This window comes from Chiloscyllium plagiosum, chromosome 14 (assembly GCF_004010195.1).
Source record: "Chiloscyllium plagiosum isolate BGI_BamShark_2017 chromosome 14, ASM401019v2, whole genome shotgun sequence".
NCBI lineage: Eukaryota > Metazoa > Chordata > Chondrichthyes > Orectolobiformes > Hemiscylliidae > Chiloscyllium > Chiloscyllium plagiosum.
In genome coordinates, this window is record NC_057723.1 from 48,809,654 (window position 1) to 48,830,813 (window position 21,160).

Sequence of the window (21,160 nt, forward strand, 5' to 3'; positions counted from 1 at the left end):
TTTCAGACTCCTTTGACACCATTCCTGGCTATTTCATTGGCAGACCACCCCAGGAGGTGGTTGTACAGTGGTAGGGTTCTGGCCCTGAGCATTCACATTGACACTACATATAATATAGTTTTGCAACACCAGTTCAAACATGGGAAAAGCAAATGTTTATCATCTTACCTCCCTGTCAAAACCAAAGAGTAAGTATTCCCCATACATTTAGAATAGAACAGAATATCTTTTACTGTCATGTGTACTCTAGAACAGAAGTATGAGGTACAGTAAAAAGTTTTTACAATGGCTGTCTCTAATGGTGCCATCTTAGGTACAAGCACCTGGGTACAAATCTTGGATACAAAAGAGGAATAAAAGGAAAAGTATTAGCGCTACTTACACTGTCCAAAAATAAGTTAGAAATAAAATAGTTATAACATAGTTAAAGGATTGATATTACAGTCTGGTAAAGAATTTCAAATAGTAGCAGCTCAGCACATGGTCTGACCACTCGAACCAGACCCCAGTCCAATACCTGTCCAGCTCTGCTCCAAGCCTCCAGTCTGCCCCCATACCAGCACTCAGCTGCACCAAAGTAGGTTGTGCTGCTCCAGGACTCACTTCCCCTTGCACTGCTCCAGGACTGGTTCCCCTCGCGCTGCACTAGGACTCATTTCCCCTCACAACTGTTTCCCCTCATGCTTTAGAATTAGATTAGATCACAGTGTCAATACCTGTCCAGCTCTGCTCCAAGCCTCCAGTCTGCCCCCATACCAGCACTCAGCTGCACCAAAGTAGGTTGTGCTGCTCCAGGACTCACTTCCCCTTGCACTGCTCCAAGACTGGTTCCCCTCGCGCTGCACTGGGACTCATTTCCCCTCACAACTGTGCCTTTGTGCTGCTTCAGGACTTGCGCCTCTCGTACTGCTCAGGGATTGCTTTCTTGCACGCTGCTCTAGGACTGCTAGAAAGAGAGAAAAGAAAAGAAAGAAAATGAACAGGTGGAGCAGAGGAGCTCCGGGTTGAGCATCCAAGAGTGGCTTGGTAGTGTCTTTACTTTGTAAGTTTACTAACTTCTGAACAGTATATCTGCCAAAATGATCTGTTGGTGGGTGAGTGGAGAATCAGAAAGAGGGTAAAACCTACTTGACTTTATCTTAACTAATCTATGTATACATCCGTGACAGTATTGATGCTGGACAAAAAAAGTCATTACTGGAGCACCTCACAATTCTTACGGAGACAAGGTTTCATCCTCACAATGAGGGCACCACCCCATCATATTGTATGGCCCATGCAACATGCCTAAAGGAGTAGATAAACAAAACTGCAGCTCAAAACTGGGTATACATGCTTATCAATGGAAGTAGCAAGCAACAAACAGAACTAAGTGATCCCAACACCACAAAAAACAGTTCAGATCATACCTCTGCAGTGTTGCCAGAGGCAGACATGATTGGTGATGGACAATTAAATGGAAGCTGTAGGCTCCTCAAACATCCCTGCTTTCAGTCATGATGGAATACAATTAATGAATGCAAAATACAAAGCTAAAGTATTTGCAACATCTGAAGCCTGAAGTATGGAGTGTGTCATCCATTTTGGTTACCAGATGAGGTTCTCAGCATCATAGATGGCAGTCTTCATCATTTCCATGAACTCTATAGGGTATACATTTGACATTAATGCAGCCGTAGCAAATAAGGACAGTGCTCCCAATCTAGTTGAATCTTTACCTCAGCTACTCCAGCATAGCCACAAGGGCTACAACAATAATGTCACCCAACACTGTGGAAAATTGCCCAGGTGTAGTTATTTCAGCCACGTTATTGGCACACTCTATGGCAGGTGGGATTATTATTGTGCCACAAGTGCAGATACAGCATATCTTGTCCATTAAAGGCAGAACAAATCTAATCCGGCCAATTGCTCCAATTTGGCCAATTGCTCTAATGACTCCAATTGTAGTTAACTAATGGAAGGAGTCATTGACAGTACCCATCACGTAGCACTTAATCAACAATAACCTGCTTACTACTGCAAAGTTTGGGTTCTACCAACAGTAAACAGCTCTTAACCTCATATAGCCTTCCGCCAAATATGGGTAAAAGAGATGAATGCCAGTGGTGAGGTGAGAATTGTGCCCTTAATAACAAAATGATATTTGATTGTGTGGCATCAAAGAGCCCTAATAAAATTGAAGTGAATGGGCACATGAAGCACAATTATTGTGTTTGGATATAAATCATTTCGGCACCAGGGTATAATTGCAAGAGTTCCTCACAATGTCCTAGACCTTACCTTCAACTGCTTCATCAATGATTTTCTCACAACATAAAGTCAGAAGTGGGGATGAACACAGATATTTGGCATTTTCAGGTCAATTTGCAACTTCTCAGATAATGCAGCAGTATGTAACAATATGCAGCAATATTTGGTCAAAATTTGTCAGTTGATAAGTGACAAATAGCATTAATTTCAGACAAATGTCAAGTAGCTTTCACCTCAAATAAAAGAGAATCTGATCATCTCCCTTTGACATTCAAGATTTCTATCACTGAATCCTGGGCCTGAGTACAGCAAGTCATCGCAATTCAGCAGGAACTTGCTCCCATATTGGATTACCCTGACTGCATGTGACTGGACACATTATAAGTTTTCTTCAACGGCACCTCACAAATTCTTACCTGAAAGGACAGAACACTTCCAATGCCCTTCCAACTCATACAATGTTTGATTTGGAAATATATTACCCTAGTTTCATTATCACTGGCTCAAAATCCTTTACCCTTCCAAACATTATGGATGTACCTTCAAATTTGGACTGCTATGCATCAGGAAGCCAATTCACTGAAATATTTTCAAGGATAATTAGGGGAGCAAAATGAATGCTTGCCTTGTCAGAAATGTCCACATCCTGTAAATAAATTAAACCTCAATCCAGATATTCATATTTTCCCCTGTGTCCTCACATACTCATATTACTACAAGCCTCCTGCACACACACATACCTGAAAACTTTCACACAATGCCAGCTGTTTAATGATTACAGGAACACCATTCACACAAATTCTAAAGTCCTCACAGATGTATTTCCTTGGGAAGCAAGGATTAGTCAGAGAATGTGAACCGACCTGCGTCTTCTAAGACCTGGGGAACCAATGGTGTTATCAATGATAGCCATTGCTCTTAATGTGACCTAGAAAGAGCTAAAACCATCAAGGACAGCAGTAAGCCACTACCTCACCTTTGTTCTCACATCACACTTCAATTCATTTTCTGGTTACGCATTACATGCAAGCAAAGACTGCTCTCAAGCAAAAATCCCCTCTCCAAAGTACGACCTTATCTTTGGCCTTCCTCCTTTCAAATATAAGACCATAAGACCATAAGACATAGGAGTGGAAGCAAGGCCATTCAGCCCATTGAGTCCACTCTGCCATTTATTCATGGTGTTTTAATTCCACTTACCCGGACTCTCCCCGTCGACTTTAATTCCTTGCGAGATCAAGAATTTATCAATCTCTGCCTTGAAGACACTCCACTGTGCTCCGTGGCAATGAATTCCACAGGCCCACCACTCTCTGGCTGAAGAAATGTCTCCTCATTTCCATTCTAAATTGACCCTCTCTAATTTTAAAACTGTGTCCACGGGTCTTAGTCACCCCGCCTAACGAAAACAACCTCCCAGCCTCCGCCCTTTCTAAACAATGCATTATCTTGTAAGTTTCTATTAGATCTCCCCTCAACCTTCTAAACTCTAATGAATACAATCCCAGGATCCTCAGCCAGTCATTGTATGTTAGGCCTACTATTCCAGAGATCATCCATGTGAATCCCGGCTGGACACATTCCAGTACCAGTATCTAGTATGTCCTTCCTGAGGTGTGGGGCCCAAAATTGGACACAGTATTCTAAATGGGGCCTAACTGGAGCTTTATAATGTCTCAGAAGCACGTCGCTGCTTTTATTTTCCCATCCTCTTGAGATAAATTACAGCGTTACATTTGCTTTCTTAATCACGGACTCAACCTGCAAATCAACCTTTAGAGAACCCTGGACCAGCACTCCCAGATCCATTTGTACTTTGGCTTTATGAATTTTCTCACCGTTTAAAAAATAGTCCATGTCTGTATTCTTCTTTCCAAAGTGCAAGACATCGAACTTGCTCACCTTGAATTTCATCAGCCATTTCCTGGACCACTCTCCTAAACTGTCTAAATTTTTCTGCAGCCTCCGACCTCCTCAGTACTACCTGCCTGTCCACCTAACTTTGTATCAGCAGCGAACTTTGCCAGAATGCCCCCAGTCTCTTCATCCAGATCATTGATATATAAAATGGACAGCTGCAGCCCCAACACTGAACCCTGCAGTTCACCGCTTGTCACCATTTGCCTTTCCAAAAAAGAATCTTTTATCCCAACTCTCTGCCTTCTGTCAGACAGCCAATCCCCAAACCATGCCAGTGTCTCACCTCGAACACCATGGCCCTCACCTTACTCAGCAGCCTCCTGTGAAGCACCTTATCAAAGGCCCTTTGGAAGTCTAGATAGATAACATCCACTGGGTTTCCCTGGTTTAACCTACTTGTTACATTTTCAAAGAATTCTAACAGGTTTCTCAGGCATGGCCTATCCTTACTACATACATGCTGACTTGTTCTAATCTGACCCTGCACTTCTTAGAATTTAGAAATCTCATCCTTAATGATGGATTCTAGAATTTTACTTACAACTGAGGTTAGGCTATAATTTTCCATCTTTTGTCTTGACCTTTTCTTGAACAAGGGGGTTACCACAGCGATTTTCCAATCATCTGGGACTTTCCCTGACTCCAGTGATTTTTGAAAGATCACAGTCAGCGCCTCCACTATTTCCTCAGCCACCTCTCTCAGAACTTGAGGATGTAGCCCATCAGGGCCAGGAGATTTATCAATCTTCAGACCTTTTAGCTTTTCTAGCACTTTCTCTTTTGTAATGGCTACCATACTCAACTCTGCCCCCTGACTCTCCTTAATATTTGGGATATTACTCATGTCTTCCACTATGAAGACTGACACAAAGTACTTATTAAGTTCTTCAGCTATTTCCTTATTTCCCAGCACTAGCCTTCCAGCACCAATTTGGAGCAGCCCAATGTCTATTTTTGCCTCTCGTTTGTTTCTTATGTATTGAAAGAAACTTTTACTATCATTTCTAATATTACTGGCTGCCTTACCTTCATATTTGATCCTCTCCTTCTTTATCTCTCTCTTTGTTATCCTCTGTTTGTTTTGTAGTCTTCCCAATCTTCTGATTTCCCAGTGCTCTTGGCCACTTTATAGGTTCTCTCTTTTTCTTTGATGCATTTCCTGACTTTCTTTGTCAGCTATGGCTGTCTAACCCCTCCCCGGATAATCTTTCTTTTCTTTGGGATGAACCACTGTACAGTTTCCTCAATTACACCCAGAAACTCCTGCCATTGTTGCTCTACTGTCTTCCCCACTAGGTTCTGCTATCTGATTTTGCCTTTTCTCTTTCAAACTGCAGACTGAACTCTACCATATTATGATCGCTGCCTCCTAGATGTTCCCTTACTTAAAGATCTTTTATAAAGTCTGGCTCACTACATAGAATTAAGTCCAAAATAGCCTGCTCCCTTGTGGGCTGTTCCAAAAAGCCATTCCAAATATCAAAGTTTAACTTGGCGGGGTCGTACAGGAACAGCAAGAAGACAATGATAATGACTCACAATTGTACCTGACACTGCATGTAACTTAGATGAGAACACAAAAGTAGGATTTATTGGAATATTGGATTATTTACAGCCTGCAGACCAAGCAGGAGGCCGAAATTGCAGAGATGCCAGCTCTCTGGCACTAGGATCCTACTGCAGAGGACTCAGATGGGCACGTTGATGAGGCTGCATGTGGAAAAACTCTATGACACATGCCAAAAAGTTTGATTGATTGCAAGTTGTGTCAGAACGCCTGTGGACAATGTAAAGTGACATGGAGACGTTTAGCACCAACTTAGCTTTGTACAGACCTTGGAGCCCATTCTTTACAGCATGGAAGTAAGTGGTTGACATCTCCATTTGGACAATTGACCAACCGATTATGATGCAGTATCTGATGACTGATATCTCATCTACCATTGCAGCACAAGCAACTGCCATCCAATGCCTGTATATTCCAGTAGAAATACAGAACTTTGCCCTCATGGCTGTGGATTGCAATCATCCGAGAGCTTTGTAGGGTATCCCAGCAACCCATCATTTTATTCTTCAATATGCATTAGGATTGTTGAGGTGTCACCCTGGAACATTGCATCTTGCCTTCAGTGGATAGCCCTTGTCGCTCAGCAGCCACCCTTAGTTTGCAATGAAGATTCAAATGAAGTGAACTGACACAGAATAAAGCCATCATAACTATTATTAGGACATTGGGCATTTACCTGCATGATTATTTGCATTTGGTTGCACACCATTAGGATGTTGAGAGAGTGAAAGCCTTTTGGTTCCAGCATAAGTCAGAGTTGATGTGCAACCCTCACACAGTGATGATGTACCTGCTGTCAATGACATGCTGTGCCAATGGGAAGCCTGAATCCACAATGTACATTCTCATTCTGTTTGCTTTTCTTTGGCATTAGATGATGAAATGTAATTAGAATATAGGGCCTCAACAAATCTCTAGCACAACAGTTGATAACAAATCGGAAGGTGTTGCAAATGCTTCCGTTTGAGGTTGGATAAGAGGTAGATACATAAAGGTTCATGTCACATTCACCTTCATAATCACTGATAATCCAGTGCTCACTCTGTTCTGAAGTTGTGGCTGCACCATGATTTCAGTGAGAAATTCCTCATGAAGCACTGACATCTCAAATATTAAAACTTGCTGAAATTCAGATGAAAGAATTACATCCTGAACTCCCAAGGTAGTTATGACTTCCTTTTAATGTACTACAAGTGGAAAGCCTCCTGGCGCACCTATGACCAAGAACTACTGATTTTGGCAAAAGCTTTGAAATTATTGACAACTCTGTCAGCATCTATCACATCATTCCCTGTTGACTTTTACCACTTTAAACAACGCCAGTTCTTGTAGAATTGAAACAACAGCAAGAGGAAATCAACCAGCAACTGACCTGTAAGTAGTTGATGATGCTTAAAAATGGTGAAGCTCCTTTTGGTGTTTTCTCAGATGACTACTCACGGCACATTATGGTATTTGTCACCAATCCTCCTTTGTTTTTGTCTTTATTTTGCCTTGGACACATCTGGTGAATTGTGGAAGAGGATATACAACAACAAGGTCTCTGAAGAAGAGATACAGTTCTCAGAAAGGTTTATAGCATGAAAAAAGTAACTGCAATTATGTTTGGTTAAGCATAATTACAAGGGAACTGATATAAAAATGTAAGCTCTTTCTGAAATCTCAAGCAGAACTCTTTTTCTCTCACAGGTTATGCGGTGATATCAGTAAAACAAGCTCTGCCAATGTAACATGAACATGAACTCCTTCAGAGCCATTGCTTTCTGTGACAGAGAATTTCATGTGCTTTCTGGCAAAGACATTTCTCCTCATCTCTGTCCTAAAAAAATGACCCCTAATTTTTAAACAGTGCTCTCTCTTTCTGGACACACTCACAGGAGGAAATGTCATTTCCACATCCACCCTGATGAGACCTTTCAGGATCTGAAACACTTCAATCAAGTTCATCTCTCACTCTTCTCAACTGCAGTGAAAACAAGCCTAATCCAGCCAACCTTTTCTCATAAGATTATCCATTATACATTGTAGAATATCTGATCCAAGCATTTTTCTACATAGCTAACCTATTACACATTCTAATTATAATTACATTTACCACTATCCATCTTCTCCCAGTCTCTGACTCCACGAATGCAGGAAGACTGGAGTTTTCACACTTTTGTTAGAATGCATCTTCTTAGGACTCAGAAGAATGATAGCTCCCTTGCTTGAGGACTGTTGATCTGGTTCTGATTTGTGGATCACTTCACCACTAGAGAATCTTCCAGATATCCTGCATGGAAGGATTCATTCTTGATAGTGTTATTGTTGATCCATTACCTTATCTGATGTGTGACCCAAACAGCTGAAACCATGTGGCATTTTCCCAGATAACCACTCCACCTTTGAGGTCTTCTCACACTGCATGTTGAGAAAATGGTGGCAAACAATCAACTTTTTTTTTACACAATTTCTCTCAATGTTGAATACAGAGTTTGCCAAGGTGAAAAGCACTAACATTTTTCAAACCATGATAACTCTATTAATAAAAGTTCTATTTTTACTGATATATAAGATTGAGCAATAAACAGAAAAGACATAATAAACTACGCATTTTCAACTGTGCATTGATTTATTGATACAAGTTTCAAGTTTGATGGAAAAAAATTTCATTGTAGGATTCATTGGGTTATTAAAGTAATGCTGACTGTATTCTTGTGAAAACCTGCGTGCCGCAGCCTTTCAGAAAATGTCAACTTTAGATTCCTTTTATTGTTCAATAGTTATAAACAAAGTATACTGCCTGCTTAAAATTACATTCTGAACTGTTTACAGCTGATATGAAAAATGAAGCTTTCATTTGAAACATTTCTGAATGAACTAAATTTACTTACTAGATCTGCAAAGTGACAGATGGGAAGTTTGTCAAAACATAGATATTGATGTGTTTTAACTATGGTTCATGTTATGAGTAAAATTAGGTCTGAAACAACACATGAAATCAATGTTTATTTAAGGGTAAAGGAATACCTGCCAAGCTGCAATTATCTATCTTTTATATGTATCTTGAGACAGACATTTTAACTGGGTCAGAAAAGATTTACAAGAATGTTGCCAAGTCTAGAGGGTTTCAGTTATGGGGAGAGGCTGATTAGGCTGAGGTGTTTTTTTCATTGGCGTGCCAGAGGCTGAGGGGTCAACTTATAGAAGTTCATAAAATCATGAGGGGCATGGACAGGGTGAATAGCCAAGGTATTTTTTCTAGGATGGGGAGATCCAAAATTAGAGGGCATACGTTTGAGGTGAAAGGAGAAAGATTTAAAAAAGGGCCCGAGGGGTAATGTTTTCACAAGGATGGTGGTGTGTATATGGAGCGAGCTGCCAGAGGAAGCAATGGAGGCTGGTACAATTACAACATTTAAAAGACATCTGGATCAGCATATGAATAGGAGGGGTTTAGAGAGATATGGGCCAAATGCTGGCAAAGAGGACTAGGTCAGATTGGGATGTCTGCTTAGTGTAGATGAAGGGTCAATTTTTCATGCCATATGTTTCTGTATAACTGTCTGTCATGAGATGGCATGGTGGCTCAGTGGTTAGCACTGCTGCCTCACAGTGCCCCCAGGGACCTGGGTTCAATTCCTGTCTCGGGCAACTGTCTGTGTGGAGTTTGTACATTCTGCCCGTGTCTGTGTGGGTTTCCTTTGGATGTTCCAGTTTCCTCCCACAGTCCAAAGATGTGCAGGTTAAGTGAATTGGCCATGCTAAATTGCCTGTAGTGTTTGGTGCATTAGTCAGGGTGGGTTGCTTGTTGGGCTGAAGGGCCTGTTTCCACACTGTAGGTAATCAAAAGTGTCACATTACATTAGCAGTATTTTAATTTCCTTCAAATGCACATGACACTCATATTCTTTTAAATATTGTATATCCCATTCAGGGATGATTTATGACAATATTGATGCAAGCTTCCATTCAGTATGTATTCTGTTTAAACAAAACGTCAGCTGTAGTTTTTATACAGAAGCACATACTGACATAATTTAATGTTATTCAACCTACTTTAGGCAAATATAACAGTGTAGTTATATGAAAAATATTTAGATGATAGGGTTATCCTGTAATGCGATATGAGGTAGTCTTGATTTGTTATTGAAATTTCAGTTGCAGTCTTGGCCTTTCAGAGTATGTCTTTTTTTTGAATAGGAACACAGAGAATATGAGCAGGAGTAGGCCATTTAAGCCTTCGAAAACTTGCTCCTCCATTCAATGGTTGATTATCCAATTCAGCATCCTTTTCCCACTTTCTCCCCATATCTTTTGATTCCTTTAGCTTGAAGAACTGTATTTAATTTCTTCTTCAAAACATTCAGTGTTTTGGTCTCAATTGCTTTCTGTGACAGAGAATTTCATAGGCTCAACACTTTCTGGGTCAGAAAATTTCTCCTCATCTCTATCCTAAAAAAAATTCTTAATTTTTAAACAATGTTCCTTACTTCTGGATGCACTCATTGGAAGAAACATCATTTCCACATCAACTTTGATAAGACTGATCAGCATCTTATACACTTCAATCAAGTCATCTCTCACTCTTCTCAACTCCAATCAAAACAAGCCCAATCTAGCCAACCTTCTCGCATCAAATTATTCAATCATTGTAGGTATCAACCTCGTAAATCTGCTCAGAGCTGCTTCCAATGCATTCACATCATCCATTAAACTGTAAACACTATTCAAGCTTTGGTCTCACCATTCACCCTGTATAACTGAAGCATAATGTCCTTACTGATATGTTCAATTACTCTTATAATAACAGATAACATTCCATTATCCTTCGTAATTATTTATTGGACCTGCATACTAACTTTTTGTGATGCTTGCATTAGAATCCCTTTGCACTTCAGAAGTCTGTAGTCATTCTCCATTTAGTTAATACTCTACTTTTTCATTCTCCTGCCAAAGTAAACAATTTCACACTTGCCTACATTATACTCGATCTGCCATATTTTTGCCCACTCAGTCAATCTACTTATATTGGTCTGGGATCCTCTTAGGTCATTTTCATAATATTCTTTCCTGCCTACCTTTGTGCTGTCTGCAGCCATGCCTCCACTCCATTTGTCAACGTCACTGATAGATATTGCAAAATGTTGAGAACCCTGTTGAGACCACTGCAGGGTCCCACTCATCACATCGTGCCAATTTGAAAGAGTCACATTTATGCATGCTCTCTGTTTTTTCCCAGCCAGCCAGAAAATCTACTATTGATGCTCGTATGTTGCCCCTGCATCACATGTTTATAATGGTTACAATAATTTTAATGTGGCACCTTGTCAAGTGCCTTCTTGAAATCCAAGTTCAGTCCATCAATAAGCTCCCCCTACATCCACAGTGCATGGTACTTCTTCAAAGAATTTGACTTAATTGGTTAAACATTATTTTGGTTTTCACAAAACTAGGTTGTCTCCTGCTGGTTACTTTGGGTTTTTTGAAGTGCCCAGCCACAAATTCCATAACGATCACCTTCCCCATGGCAGAGGTCAGGCTAAGTGGCCTATAGTTCTTGCCTTCCTCCCTTCTTGAATCTGTTACATTTCAGTGTGTTTGGAATTTTCCAGAATCTAGCAAACTTTGGAAAATGTACTTATTCATGGAATGTGTGCATTGCCGGCTGGCTATCATTTATTTTTCATCACTAATTGCCCAGAGGGTAGTTAAAATCAACCAGAAAGCTGTGGGTCTGGAAGCGCAGGTAGGCTTGATCAGGTAAGAATAATAGTTTTCCTTTCCTAAGCAACATTAGTAAACTAAATGGGTATTTATGACACTCAACAGTAGTCAAGATTAGACTGCGTCTTTATTTCAATTTTCAAACCAGCTTTTTGATAATTTATTATCATACACTTGTCATGGACATTTAAAACATGCTGTCTCATGCACAGGCTAAAATTAAAACTCAATGAAGGAAAAATAATATTAGATTTTGATATTATTTCAGTTTTTTTTGTACCAGACATTTGGTTTCTGAGATGAATTGATGCTTTAGCTGAAGTACAAATCCTCTGAGCAGGGATTCTCAGAAAATGCAAGGATTTCCACAATTCAATTGCCGGTGTATCTGCTCTCAAATAAACTTGAATTTGAAACAAGTTGAGGGGGAACTCCTTCTCCCATTTTCAATATTTAGCTGTCTATTATCTTGGATGTGTAATGGTTTTGCAAATGGTTAGGTGGCATATATAATCTCTTTGACTCCAAATGGCTTCTGCTGTTATTCTTTTATGAGTAGGTAGTAGACATGGTTGCTTTACACTGGGACTTCTTACAAGTCCGAAGTTTCCAATAAGGTAATCACTTAGGCCAAGGTAATCACTTTTCATGCTCTGAAATTTAAAAGTGGCCAGAGTCTTTATGTTTGAGACAAGGAACCTTCACAATTTAATGAAAGTTTGGTGAGATCCATTTTGCATTTGTCTCACACATATTGAGCGTTGATGACTTTATTATCCATGTTGAAATAGAAAACCAAGTCACATGGCATGTTATAGTCCTTTTTGTTAATTATTCATCCTTAATAACTGTGGATTTGACAATTGGTTATTATTGCTCATAGTTGTTTAGACATTTGCTTGAGTTTTAGCTTGAGCTGATGGTATCAGAAGTTACATTAAATGCTGTAGCCGTTTTAAACAACTTCTTGAAACATAAATTTGCAATTTGTAGATTCTTCATGCTTGTGCTAATTGTGATATTATTTATAAAAGTATAAATTAGGATTGTCTTAATTTTGGCTTTAGAAATTCACTCACCAATCATCTTTACATGATTGTTAAAGATCAGATTTTTGAGGTTATTATAAATTTCAACAATTGCATAACATGCTCAATATTGCACAAGCTCCACATTATGCAGTCTGGCTGATTGGGACCAATGGAGAAAGTATGTGGATAGCTATCCCATGTTACATCATTGCTCAAAGTTAAAATGATCTCTGTTTCCTTTTTCACTCAAGTACACCATTAAGAACTTCAATACTATGCACAATATGAGTTCAGTCTTGTTTTAGCACAGCTTATAGGCAGTTTCAATGGCTGATTGATTATCCTATAAGCCTGGGAAAGAGCATCTCTTGAAAACAACTCAGATGTATGTCCCATTGCCAACTTACTTCATGACCTTGATGATTGAGCCAAAATGAAGTATCATAGAGTCAAAATTTACTTAGTGACATCAGGGAATAAATCTAAAAATGCCAAACTTCTTTCACATAAACATTTTAGACTGCAGCATCAACAAATCTGTCAAATCTGATGTGTCCGTTTATTCATGCTTATACCTCTATAATGGCCAGGTGATATGAAGAGAAATTGTAATTTTTTTGTGTAAAAATATATCCTCTCCTGTCACAATGAGCTGAATGATCTCCTTCTCTGATGTAACACTCCTGTGATTCTATCTTTCTTATGTTTAAATTCTTTGTTTAAGGATTTGCTTGCTGATACCAAGGACCATGTGCATTATCAATGATATCTCTTTAAATACAGTTATAAATATCAGTTCATGATAATATGTTAATGAAACACTATATCAAGTCATATAAATAAATATAAAACAAAACAGAACCTTTAATTAAATTGTAAAACAAACTTCTTCATATTATTGTACACATGTATGCATGCATGTACAGTTGGTAACAATCGGTAGTGTTTTAGTTAAAATAGATTGATGAGACTTTAGTGAAAGTATTATTTTACATTTGTTACAAATAATGTGTAAAACAAAATAGAACTGTTCTTTTAATAATCAATAATTATTTTAATATTGTGCATATGCACACAGGGCATTGGTATCATCAAAAAGATCACTAAAAACAAATGATCAACAAAATGGTCAGCCTCTTAAGATGGCTGCTGTAATCATTGGAAATAAATGTTACCTTCCAGAACTTTCCACAAGTCAAACTTTCTGCTTGAACAAAAGAATAGTTCAAACACTACTTTCAATGGGTTTTAGTGAGTAGCTATTTAAAAGTACAGAAATTCCTTCCTTGGTCTTTTGATATGAAACAGTCCTTTACCCATTTCACTCTACAACCAAAAATACAGAAAAAGAAAATGATACAGCCTATATAACATAAACTAACACCAATATCTTTGATATCTTAAGAAATTCATGAGTTTTACCATCTTTCCCTTTCTCTTTCTCTTGGCATTATATATCTTTGCATGTGAATGAAGTGCCACAGCAATTATCCTGTGTTTTGACTCTTATGTTAAATAAACCCTATCTCTAATTTCATTTTCAGGGATTTTGTTGTGAGTTTATATATAAGATTGAAATTTCAAAAATAAACAGGGTTTGGTCATACAATTTGCCCTACCTCAAAAGAAATGATAAAAACCAAAAATATTACATCAACAATACCTTGCTGTCTTGGCCTTGAGAGGATAAAATCAATTGTCATTTAATTCCCCCAATACCCCTGTTGTCTGGGAAACCTCAAAGTATAAACAGTAAAGACAAAATTTCCATGAACTCCACCATTCTTAATAATTCTGATCCCTTACCTCCGATCAGAATTTGTACATTTAACCCTTACTTGGGCAAGTTATTCAGAAAAGACAGAGGCAAGGCCAGAGTTTTCAAACATGGTGATCTGCCCTGTCCCCAAATCTATGGGGACACAACCTATCATATGCCAAAGTAATCTTGAAGAAGTTAGCCTCAATGGATGGAGAAGAGGAAGAATTTGCAAAATGACCAGCCTGCACTCCTGAAAATACAGGGTACTCTTTTCAAAGGGCCCAACATATTTGATTTCTAAAGATAGATCGGCACCCTATCCAATGTAGCAAACCATGCTCAATGGTACGTACATTGTTACAGTTGCCATCCTTTTTGTTGGTATCCGAATATGTCCCCAGGGGCCAATGGCCCACTTTTTGCTTTGGTTCTACCACCTGATTCTTTGTATTTTTTTATGTCATTGGCACAATGATACCTCCATGGACATATCTGCTTACTTATTTCAACCCAATTTTTTTTTAATTCACTCACGGGATGCGAGCATCACTGGCTGGCCAGCACATTTATTGCCTGTCACTTGTTGCCCTTGAGAAGCTAATTCATTGTGACACTGAGTCTTTTTATTTTCACTTAACACCTACCTTCAGTATTTTTATTAATAACAGAAGCACAATACTTTGAAAATTAAGTGGATAAATTTCAGCAACTCTCAAAAATCATATTTTACAAATAATATCAAGCTAGCTTAATTTTTCAAAGGAAACTGTCCACAATTTATGTCAGCACATATTCGGATGTCACAAATGATATGAAAGATTGTGAATTTGCAACGAGTGATTAGCAGACTTCAGGAGGACATATGTTGTTTGGACTAGCAGTATCACCCCAGCTTCTGCTTGACGCTGCTGCTCTTCTATATGCATCTAAACAATGTCCCTAATGGCCAAGACCGCAGGGCTATCTCCTGCTGGACAGTCAGCTGGAGCCTGGTATCCAGTAGAACCCCAGCTGCAAGGTGTGTTTCTCCCTTGCCCGCATGCAGAAAGGTGGGTGTGTGTAATTCAGTGGACGACCTGACAGTACAGCTTATAGTAAGATGGAGCAAAAATAGGGAGTGATTCTTGCTACGCGGATTATAATAGCAATCAAGTTAAAAATCACACAACACCACGTTATAGTCCAACAAGTTTCTTTAGAAGCACTAGCTTTCAGAGCGCTGCTCTGTCATTAGATGGTTGTAGTAATACTCCCAGTCTGACACCGGCATCGCCAAATCATAACAGCAATTAAAGCAGTGAGTTTGGTAAAATACACGCGAAAACCTATTTGGTCTCATGGCAGGATTTACTTTTCGAAATCTGAAGAATTCACTCAATGGGATAATCATAAATGTCCAGGACTTGTAATATTGGGTTTGAATAGTGAATATTTGTTTTACATTGACTGGATATGCTTGAAGAACAATAATAATCACTTTAAAATGTTTTCCAATGTTTTGACAGGAATAAAAACATGAATAGAAGAGTAATTGGAATTTGAACTCAGATAATTTTATTGGCAAACACAACATGGCATTCTGCATAGCTTTTAAAGCTGTCATGTGAAGACTATTGTTTCTCATTATGTTTTGCTGAAGAGAATTCTTCTGTTCTTCTGCATAGTTGACGCTGGGTATAGTACCAGCTTGTCTTAAAAAGTAAATGTTTCTACCAAATTCCCATTGAAAAACAAAAATATTTTTCTAGGAACTAGTACCCTCTGGTATTTTTTGCTTTTTACCAGAAATCACATTAAAATTATTTTAAATCAACCTGTTATGACACACCTCTGGAACAATTTGGACTTGAACTCATTTTTTGGGGGGCCAAATGTAGGGATACGACTCTTGTATCACAAGAGTGCCTTTTCAAAAATTTCTTAACATAGAACATAGAAAATTACAGCGCAGTATAAGCCCTTTGGCCCTCGATGTTGCGTTGACCTGTGAAACCAATCTGAAGGCCATCTAACCTACACTATTCCAGTCTCGTTTCCTGATGAAGGGCTTTTGCCCAAAACGTCGATTTCGTTGCTTTTTGGATGCTGCCTGAACTGCTGTGCTCTTCCAGCACCACTAATCCAGAATCGTCCATATGCCTATCCAATGGCCATTTAAATGTCCTTAAAGTTGGCGAGTCTACTACTGTTGCAGGCAGGCCGTTCCACGCCCCTACTACTCTCTGAGTAAAGAAACTACCGCTGACATCTGTCCTATATCTATCACCCCTCAATTTAAACCCCTCATGCTAGCCATCGCCATCCGAGGAAAAAGGCTCTCACTGTCCAACCTGTCTAACCCTCTGATTATCTTATATGTCTCAACTGAGTCACGTCTCAACCTTCTTCTCTCGAAGGAAAACAGCCTCAAGTCCCTCAGCTTTTCCTTGTAAGACCTTCCCTCCATATCAGGCAACATCCTAGTAAATCTCCTCTTAATTCTTTCCAAAACTTTCACATCCTTCATTTAATACGGTGACCAGAACTATATGCAATACTTCAAGTATGGCCGCACCAGAGTTGTGCACAGTTGTAGCATGATCTTATGGTTCTGAAACTCAATCCCTCTAACAATAAAAGCGAACACACTGTATGCCTTCTTAACAACCCTATCAACCTGGGTGGCAACTTTCAAGGATCTATGTCCCTGGACATTGAAATCTCTCTAGTCATTTACACTATCAAGAATCTTACCATTAGCCCAATACTCTGCATTCCTGTTACTCCTTCCAAAGTGAATCACCTCACACTTTTCCGCATTAAACTCCATTTGCCATCTCTCAGCCCAATGCTGCAGTTTACCTATGTCTCTTTGTAATCTACAATATCCTTCATCACAATCCACAACTCTGCCGACCTGAGTGTCATCCTCAAATTTACTAACCCACCCTTCCATGCCCTCATCCATTATAAATGACCTGGATGAGGGCATGGAAGGATGGGTTAGTAAATTTGTAAATTAGTATAGTGGACCCAAAGCACATCGTAGTAACTGAACGCCAGGACGAATATTTCCCATCAACTACCACCCTCTGTCTTCTTTCACCTAGACAATTTCTGATCCAAACTTCTAAATCACCCTTAGTCCCATGCCTCCATATTTTGTGCAATGGCCTATCATGAGGACCTTATCAAATGCCTTACTGAAATCTATATACACCACATCAACTGCTTTTCCCTCATCCACCTGTTTGGTCGCCTTCTCAAAGAACTCAGTAACATTTCTCAAAGTTCTCAAAGAACTCAGTAACCCTTCATAAAACCATGTTGACTATTACTAATTAACTTCATCCAATTGAGATGATTATCAATCCTATCTCTTATAACCCTTTCCAACACTTTACCCACAACCAAAGTAAGGCTCACAGTTTTATAACTTCCAGGGTTGTCTCTACTCTGCATCTTCAACAAGGGAACAATATTTGCTATCCTCCAGTCTTCTGGCACTATTCCTGCAGACAATGATGACGTAAAGATCAAAGCCAATGGCTCAGTAATCTCCTCCCTGGCTTGCCAGAGAATCCTAGGATAAATTCCATCTGACCCAGGCGACTTATCTATTTTTACACTTCCAGAATTGCTAACACCTCCTCCTTATGCATCTCAATCCCATTTTAAACCTTATGAGTAATTATGGATGATCTTTTTGTTCAGATTGTCAAATAGTGTTTTTTTTTATTTTGTTCGCTCTCAGTTTTTTGGTACAAAATATTTTCTAATCACCCTGTTCAGGCTTGTTATGACATATCTCTGGAACAAGTGGACTTGAACACATTCTCCTAACTCAGAGACAAGGACACTACCACAGAATCACAAGGACTCTTAATTTGGTGACACCATACTAAATGTCAATTTATTCAATAACCATCCAATTGATCTCAATAATACCTGACTATATTTCTCAAAAATATAATTTCATTGATCTACAAGCAATTGGATTGCTTGGTCTTGAAAAATAAACCAACTTTCTAAATAATCTAAATAATGTTGTTGGACTTTTGATTCTGAAATTAGTATTAATTTAATTGTATGATATTGTATAATAAAGTTGGATCAACTAGATTTAATCACATATCATTGGACCTTAATAACAGATGTCAGTTTTGTCAGCAATAAATAGATTGCTTGATAAATCCCCAAATGATAACACAACAAAATTTGGCAGAATTCCATTCCAATTTTAACATAGATTTGCATCAGTAATTATTTGCAACATTTTCCCAGACTTTAATAAGAAACAATTGCTATCAGGTGGCTGTGACCAATGAACGTGAAGGTACAACTTGAATATTGATACTTACTTTCCTCCCCTCTTTGGGGATTTAAAGTCTACTTTGGATTTCTTGGCTATGAATCCATACCACAAAATTGATTTTGATTTTCACTTTGTTTCTTAACTTCATTTGTGTTCTCAGATGGAAACCATCAGCTCTTGGAGACATGGCTATTTTAATTCTGGTAGTTTATCCCTTTGACATTTCTCTTCCTTACATTAAATCCACTTTGTTATCCTTGGCTCCTTTAAGTCTGCAATAGAATATATCATTAACAGTTTGCAGTTTATGCTAGAAATAAGCAAATGATTGATAGGATGTGTGAAGAAGGAAACAGTTTTTATGATGTGCCACATGCAGAACCAGAAAAAGTAGGAATTGACACAGATTGCAGAATTTCTCCAAGTCCAAAGTGCCACCAACTGCTACATGTAGCATCCAAGCTCCTTTAGATGATCACTTTGATGAATTGCAAGGACTTCCAATTCACTAACGGCAACCATGTGATCCCAGACAAAGGTCTGTATATACCTCCCTGACAGTTGTAATAACATTTCAATCTTGCATCAATCAACCATTTTGCTAATTCTTTGCTCCTGCTTTAAATTGAAGGGTGATAGATAGAGGACAGATGTCAGAGGTAGGTACTTTACTCAGAGAGTAGTAGAGGTGTGGAATGCCCTGCCTGCAACAGTAGTAGACTCACCAACTTTAAGGGCATTTAAATGATTATTGGATAAACACATGGATGATAATGGAAAGTGTAGGTTAGATGGACTTCAGATGGGTTTCACAGGTCAGCACACATCGAAGGCCAAAGGGCCTGTACTGTAATTCAACTAAGAAACATCTGACCTTCATGTGGATTCACTTAGGTTAATAGACAATTTGTCACAGCTCCTGCTCTTCCAATTCATACTTGTGAACTGTAAACCAAATTAACCACATTTATCTTACAACCTCCAAATTTAAAAAAAACCAACAAGATTTGTGCGATTTCTGTTTAGCATGAATTAGAAAACATGCAAATTTAACAACAGTTAACAGGCAAGTAAAAAGGTGAATTGCATTTTAAATAGCCAATAGATCAGAGATATCTTACACAACCAAAGCCACCTGCATCAATCCTGCAGACAACATGTGCAATTCCAAAATTCTCTAACTTAGCTGTTCCCACTTTCCAACACAAGTAAGTGGGCCTTCAAATTAAGTTCACTGACAACCAAATGCTATCTAAGTGCGCCCAGCCTCAAAGTTACGATCACCTACACAGTACATGGCTGCAGACCTTCTTAATTAGGTTTCTGACAGTCTTGATATCATAGATTCCTCAGACTCCTTTATCTTACCACTTCAATAAACCCCTTAAATGGCTTGGTTGGTTCAGGCAGAACTAAAGCGACAGCAATAAAGTTTTTCAATTCATTCTATCTGCTCCAAACTTATCTTCAACTTTCTGCCTCTTTCAACTCTTATACTTGCAGCTGATGTAATGTAACTTCTCCTGTTGTAGCATCTTTGTCTCTGACCACACCGTTTATTTCTTAACTTCCTAACTGACTGCAAAGAACATACAAAAATATGAATTAAGAGAAAGTGTGGGCCTTTGGTTCCTGAAGTCAGATCCCCTATCTAATATTGCTTCCAGATCAATTTCCAATAGAATAATGTTCTCTTTCAAAGTGTTGTCGCTAAAGCCTGCAGCTCTGTAACATTCGACAGGGCTACAACCCAAATATGCTTAATAGTATGCCTTTGACTTGACCTTTCTTTCTGCTGGCACTTTGTGCTGTGTGCATTACCTTGTGGTACTTTTAATCCAAATATCACTCAGATGTGCATGTTTGTGCTAGGTTTGGGGGAGCAATGACTGGGTGATGATAAATCTGCGAAATGGTCATCTCTCCATATTTAATACCCAAAATGCCCCCAAAAACCTAGAAAAAGTGCTCTCTAGTTACCTTGGTGGGTGTCAATGCTACAATACCAGTTGGAGGGCACTTATGTGTTCAATACTTCAGGCAGAATGCACGTTATGGTCATTGGGAGTATAGAGACAAGGTCTGCCAACTTGGCATCATGAAATTTGAGTTCCCTGAATGGAACTATTAATCTGGTCCAATTTGCAAGCCCTGGCTGATATGTACTAAAGTGAAGGACTGTTCATGTTTTCCTGATAGGCCTCAGTCGAGTTATTTCAGAGGCTTCTTAGTACAAGGCCAGGTCAGTACCTGAAAGTAGTGTTGAATCCATTGCACATACAAACTGAGTCCTAATGCATGTATCCAGGCCATTTTGTCAATTTTAACTATCAATAAGTGCATGGTCACAGTCAGCATCCAGCAACTGAAATAGCATTCCTTAAACAGACAGCACACAAAAGGCACTTGCTTACTTTATTTTTGAGCGTGGAGGAATTTTAAAGTCAGAGTATCTATTTAAATTAACAGTTACCAGACAAATTGGGACTCAACTAGGAGAAAGTGAGGACTGCAGATGCTGGAGATTAGAGCTGAAAAATGTGTTGCTGGAAAAGCGCAGCAGGTCAGGCTCAAAGGAGCAGGAGAATCGACGTTTCGGCCATAAGCCCTTCTTCAGGAATGAGAAG

At 38.9% G+C, this 21,160-nt stretch overlaps 1 long non-coding RNA gene across 2 annotated transcripts in view; it reads right to left on the reverse strand.

Annotated features, from left to right (window-relative positions):
- Positions 1-297: 297 nt before the first annotated feature.
- Positions 298-21,160, reverse strand: part of LOC122556925 — a 22,929-nt gene continuing 2,066 nt past the window's right edge. Inside the window, exons 2-6 of one of the 2 annotated variants that reach the window (XR_006313708.1) lie at positions 18,580-18,805; positions 8,060-8,140; positions 7,113-7,283; positions 717-946; positions 298-517 (exon numbers count right to left, since the gene is read on the reverse strand). This is a non-coding gene — a long non-coding RNA (uncharacterized LOC122556925). Of the gene's footprint in view, positions 518-716; positions 947-7,112; positions 7,284-7,835; positions 8,141-18,579; positions 18,806-21,160 lie in introns of both variants that reach the window. The other variant, XR_006313707.1, reaches the window with a different exon arrangement.